Below are 6,456 nucleotides of genomic sequence, written 5' to 3'. Positions count from 1 at the left end.
AATAGCTAACGCTCTTAAAAGAGAAAAGACCTCTCCCGTTCCAGATCAGTTAGCCCTTTCCTGATCTGGCTTCAAGCACCCATCCCGATGAAATTTATAATCTAGCCATCTTATTTTTTTGCTCCCCGTCCTGTGCGTATACCTTCTATACTCGTCTACATTCAGGAGCAGTATCGCGTCATTCACATATCAGCAGTGTGCTCAGCCTTCCCTTGATGCTTGTCTCGCAGGGCTCCGACGCGCCGGCGCTACAGCGGTAACCAAACGGAATCAAGACCAGGACAAGCATTGAAGCGTGGCTCTGCGGAAAGAGACCTGCTGGAAGAGGTTGCGGTGTCCGGGGTCCAACACCACTTGCACTGGAAAAGATGGCCGGGGCCCTCAGCCGGTACGCTGGTCTAAGCGTCGACCACCGCCAGGCATGCACGAGCCAGGAAGGCCGCCTGTGCCAAATCTTCGGCAGCTTGAAAGCTTGGAACAGCTTCCTCTGGATGATCGGGCTGGAACTGCAGGAGAAGTCTGCCTCGGAGCTCTCCCTGGTGACGGCAAGCGACGGCACGCGCCTCACGCAGATGACCGCGGTGAACGAGAAGGTGTTGATGAGGATGCATCTGTACCACTTGCTAGCCGAGCACCACTGCGTTGTCGAAGCGACCATCAACGACGAAATCCTTTCGGATCATCAAAACACCATTTGTCACGCAATTCGCGACAGCAGAGGTTTGAAGAGGATCACGCTGGGGTTTAAATCCCCCAGGCTACTCTTCTCATGGCGACACCTCACCGAAGCCATAGCTTCACTGACGCGGCTGGAATCTCTCTCCTTGCACGGGTGCATACAAGGCGCTCTGGTCGCCAATCTCGCACCTATGCTAACAGGAACTGCCTCGTTGAGATTCTTCTGTGCTGCCGACATTTCTGTAGAAAATCCACCAGTCAATGCCTTCATGGAAGGGCTGTTCAAAAACACGGGCATCACGCAGCTGTCACTGACGACGAAAGTTCTTGGCCGCGGCAACCGGCGCTCTGGCTCAGGTAACCTGTACGTCGGCCTTGCTGCATACCTGCGGGCTAATACGACTCTGACGTCATTGAAGATAACTGCTCCACTAGGTGGTCCGGAAATCGACGTCAGGAAACTAAGCCTGGCCCTATCTGAGAACGCGGTGCTGACTAGGCTAGATCTAGAGCTGTACAGGCTCAGGACGGACTATGCCAAGCCAATTAAGTGCCTTCTAAACAGCAGCAAGTCGCTGAAGTATTTCAGCCTCGCCTAACAGTATATCGAAGACAGCGATGCGGTCAGCAACGAACTTCGATATCCCGAGGACGATCTGTTTCCTATGCAGTACTGCCCAAAGTGCTGCAAAGCTCACAAAGAAGTAAGCGATCGCGTGAGACCATGGATAACGGCACTACTGGCCGACGGTACGGCCCTCCAGCAACTGACATTCTCAATGTGGGGCTTTTGTCTCTTGGAATGCAAAGGATTTCTGCAAGCAATGACCAGAAACAAGACTCTGCACCTGCTCACCATTAATGATTTGCATTCTAACACCTTGCCGATATGCAGCGCTCTCACCGAAAGTGAAGCGCAGAAAAGGGTCGTAGTCAACGGGAAGAGCACCGTCATCTACCCAGAAGACACTCCGTCTAGGAGGGGCCACTTTCAACCTGTGCCTTTCAGCATCCTCCAAGCCGCTGTTACGCAAGTGACCACGACCAGTAAAATCCAGCTGAAAGTTTTCTCGATTCTGTGCGTCCATGGTAAAACGGATCCAGCATCAACGGACATCGTCCAGCTGATAGAAAGGGCGCGTTTTATCAAAAAACTGACACTGCGTATCCAGCGCGAGTGCTGTAACAAATGCTGGAATCTATGCGCATCCGCTATATGCGACGCAGTGTGCAGCAATTCAACCATCAGGACTCTGAGGGTCCATTTCGCGAGGAGAGGCTACTTTGACATGGCACCGTTGGCCCGCCTTCTGCAGCGAAGCCGGACACTCCGCGCATTCACATTAGAACCTCCGTGCCCCGACGCTTTCACAGAGTTCGTCTCAGAGCTCTTGAAGCCCGAGTTTGAAAACAACTACGCCCTGCAAAGCCTGAAGTTTTCTTACGAGGGCGCCGAGATGATGAACGAGCGTCTGACCATACAAGACATCGTGCACAGGAACCGGATCTTGGCAAAGCGCGCTGCTGCCTACGTCACCGGCACCAGTGCCAAGTACACAGCAGAGGCCTTTGAACAGGTCTCCGAGTCTCCCGGACTGGTAGAGGAGCTTCAATCGGTGGCGCTCATCGAAGAAGCTCGAGCAAAGCGACTGGTAACTGAGAGCGCCCTCCGACTGGCCAACTTCAGCGAGTTCGTGCGCCTCGCAGGCGTGGTGTTCGATTCGGTGGAGTGCAATCCCAGCGAGGACCGGAAAAAGCAGCTGGATGACCTGCCCGAACGCTGCCTCCGTCACATACGGCAGTACTTGCGCCTGAGCGACGTTCTCGAATCCCCGCAGTAAGCACAGAGCGGGCCAATCACCATCCAATCAGAACTACCACGCGCAGTTCTTATATTTTCACGTTTTTTTTTCTTGTTTTCGGTGCATAGACAGGGTCCTATAGTCAAAACTTGATGAAAAGGTGGGGGAGGGGGGGGGGAGATTGCAACAGGGCAGAGTTGGTCAGGGAAGAAATGGGAGTTAATAATAGTCGAAATCAAGAAGAAACTGGCGTATAATCTGAAGGCAAGTTAACTCTTGGTCGTTAAACAGACCGATTGCTGAGCAAAACGCGTCAAGAGTTTATGGTGTCTCGTACTGTGAGAATTGTGCACTGCAGTACCGAAGAAACAAGCATTTATAACTTTAATTTGGCGTTGAATACGGCATAGAGTACTCAGCATACAGCACTTCTAACAAGTGTTTCGGAATCAAGCACATTATACAGGAAGCTTTCCACTGCGCTGAAAAGAATTCGGTGTTTATAATTCACTACTCTGTCCCTTTAAGGTTAAAGGAATGGAGCCCAAGAGAAGGCAAGCGTAGCAGAGAGAAGCAGAAATTGAGGTGGATGGATGAAATTTGGAACTCTCCGGAGATATGGTGGCTGCAGCTGGCACAAAACCATCTTAATTGAAGAAGCCTTTGTCCTACCGTCGACGCAGCTTGGCTTATGATGATGTAGTCAGGAGGAACCGGTGATTTATTTCCCATCTGTGATAGAGTGAGGTGAGCAGGCAGGCTTAATTTAAACGCAGTTATAACCTTCCCAACAGTTCGAGGTGGGAGGGATGGCGGAGGAAACAGGTGGCACGCAGACTGCGTTTAGCATTCGCATTATCAGATGCAGAGAGGGTAGAGTGGTTCGCCGCAGATGGCACGGTGGAGCGCTCGTTTGAGTGTGAGCGTGTGTATGTTAGTCACTGGAGAATGATCCAGCGAGTTTACTGTATGTGGGTTGGGAGCGCCATCCACCGGCACGGGGAAGCGATGTCTGTGTCCAAACTCATGAACGCGCGCTCATTTATAAGGTTGCCTTCAAGCCCAGGACCCCAATAATGATTTGTTGTGGTGGGGCTGGCATTTTAGACAGTATGTGGACGCGGTGCCTTCGCGGGAAACTCTATGCTATTTGAGAACTCCCTCCACGTTGTTATGTAATCCCAGCAGTAGCAGTTTGGTGCTATTACCGTGTCGTCATAGGCCTATAGCTCTGCTTTTACATTTATTCATGTTTTGTGTTCAGAGTTTAGATGTGTATTAGTGAGGTTATGATCTGCTTTTAAGATGTGTATACTATCTTTTATCTTTGAGTATGACTGTTTGGAGAAGCCGTTGATGAGATGTATTGTTTGCAGAAGGTGTATGCTGTGCACTGCCTTCGTGCCTTGCTTCAGGTGTAGGCCAAGATGAAATTTTTGTACTGTACCTAGGGGTTTGCTGGAAAGGATTATTTGAGTGGAAGGAGCCTGGATGGGAGTTTTGATTATAGGCATCTCGGATCTCGTGGGCACTCTGGTGAGGCCTACAGATTGCGTCTGTGTGTTTGTATAGAGTTGTTTGCTGTTTGTACACTATCCTGTCCATGCCCAGGAGTTCCAGTGGTGGACTAGAGTGTGATATCATCGGGATGTATATTGAGTGTTGAAAGTTGGAAGCAATATCAGATAGTAGAGGTAGCGGAGTGACGGCGATATTCAATAGAGGGAGCGATAAAACTGATCTTTCTAGAGCGGCGTGGTTGGTTAAATGGACGGTGGTTGTTGTGAGTGCTCCCAACGTCCGTCACTGGTTGAGGCAATAGGAATCCCTGGATGTATATCCATGCACGTGTGCCGTGTTCTGTTGTTCCTGTAGTGTGATACAACTGAGGCTGTCCAACCTATGAATTGTGTAGAGGGATTTTCATGACATCGCGGTAAGTCCTTGTTAACTCTAGGAGGGCTTGCGGGACAGAGCACAGGCGATATGCGAAAGAGATCGCGCCACCTAACCGCGATGTCATGTAGATCGGTCGACACCTTTGGCTGGAGAGTCTGCTCTGAGAGGGATTAGTCGCTTCCTGCTTCAGTTGTACCCGAATACAGTGTCGATAGGATGTAGTCCGGGCGGACGTTCTGAAACGCTTTCCATCTGTCTAGCGCTAGTGTTGTTTTCGCGGTGTCTTTGTGTATCTGATTTTTCAACAAGGTTTCTCTTATGTTACGTTTTATGTTATGCTCCAAAAGGCGGGGTGATAGTCCCAATAAATCGCTTATTTGCACTCGTCTCCTGGGTGGTGTTTTTTTTCTCAGCAACAATTTTTTCCAGCAGAGATTTGATCCCACTGTGCTCTTCCCGAGATTTTTTACTATGGGTGACTACTGCAGCCGCATGCGCCCCTAGCGTCATTTCTGGAACAGACAGATTAGGTAGGACCTGTTAGCTGGTAGCGTGCGAGATGTACAGCGATAAGAAGGAATCTAGAAGAGAGAGGCTGACAAGCTTGATTTGCGGTTTTGAGATAGAAAAAGGAGGCTGTAAGCAAAGGGTCTCACGGAAATACCAATGTGGATAACCATAAATATCTGGCAGTGCGGATCAGTGAATGCACAGGAAGAAGCTCGATGACAATGCACTGCAGAACCCGTAGAACCAAAGATATATTGAAGAACAAAACGTACAGACAGTATACGCACCAAAATGAGGCGCGTATTCGGTCAACGAAAAAAGAACCGCAAACGATTGGGCATATTTTAACCGGATGCGAAATTAATCAACCGTTCCTCAAGTGAGCGTGCGTGAGGAGGCTAATTCATGGCAGACATAAAAAGAGAAGTCGTTAGGTTTTGACGCGGTTTTGCAAGGCGGCCATCGCTCATGTGCAGCCGGAGTCCGGTAAACGTGTACACTTATTCGGTACTACGTTTCCACTATGCTAAAAGCGTCAAAAAGAGATTTAGCTTAGCGGATACATACCGGTTACCGGACGCCGGCTGCGCAGGCGACGTGGTGCCGCCCGGCCCCACCCATACCGCCGTGCTCTCCGCCATCCTCGCTCCGGAGTCCCGACACGCGAGAGCTATCGGCTCCAGAGTTAGTTCGCATACAAGGGATTCGGCGAATTGAGCGAACAGCCGCCCAGCGAAGCGATCCACGAGCTTTCGTTTCACACGCGTCGCCGCCGCGCGTTCTCCACCGCTGCCAGAACCACTGTTGCTGGCAACCGATATGCGCTCGAAACCGGTTTTGGTGGTCTGCAAACACCTAGAAGCGTAATATATAAGCCTTATTGTGTCATTTATTCGCATATTTTATTTAAGCAAATATAAATATTGCATTATAAGCATTCAACACCACCTATAAATTTCTTTAAACAAAAGTTTGTACGTATGGCGTACAGACAGCGGCACTACTGGTCACGTGGCGAGGCCCCTCCGTCGTCGGTTCAGAAGCGGTGTTGCTGATTGCGCAAGCCTCGCCGCTCCCTCCGCCGCTCCGTACGACGGCGTGCGCTCCTCTCCGACGCGTGACCTTCAGCCGGTGCAGTGTTTACGACAGTTGTGCCGCGCGCTACTGCGCATGCGCGGGCGCGTTCGACACGGAAGCCGAGGAGAGTGCGGCTGCTGCTGAACGACGCAGAAGAGCGGAGAAATTAAGTTCTTCCGATCAAGAGGTGGTCGCCTGGGAGCTGGCCGCCGAACAACAGAGGAAAGATCGAGCCAAGGCGAAGCGTGCGGCCGAAACACCGGAGCAACGAGAAGAACGCTTTCCGCTACGTATATCCAGGCTTAACCTTAGCTCGGCCACAACCAATTTTTTAAGCATGAAATGCTTTTAGCTCCCGTTGTCGGCATTGTGGTGACGTCACGCCGAGACCGAGAGCCATCATCCGGACACTGAATTCCACTCATCCGGGCTCAGAAACGAGAACATCCGGGCACCGTACGAGACCGAACGAGATTTAACGAAACTCTCT

General features: G+C 50.9%; 1 pseudogene; it reads left to right on the top strand.

The window, feature by feature from the left end:
* The first annotated feature begins 368 nt into the window (after positions 1-368).
* LOC149325493 (uncharacterized) lies at positions 369-2,519 on the top strand (annotated as a pseudogene).
* Positions 2,520-6,456: the final 3,937 nt, after the last annotated feature.

The sequence above is a fragment of the Amblyomma mixtum genome, chromosome 10, assembly GCF_055824585.1.
Source record: "Amblyomma mixtum isolate Tamu chromosome 10, ASM5582458v1, whole genome shotgun sequence".
In the NCBI taxonomy this organism is placed as follows: Eukaryota; Metazoa; Arthropoda; class Arachnida; order Ixodida; family Ixodidae; genus Amblyomma; species Amblyomma mixtum.
Note: the sequence above shows the minus strand (reverse complement) of the source record. Positions and strands in the feature narration are given on the sequence as shown.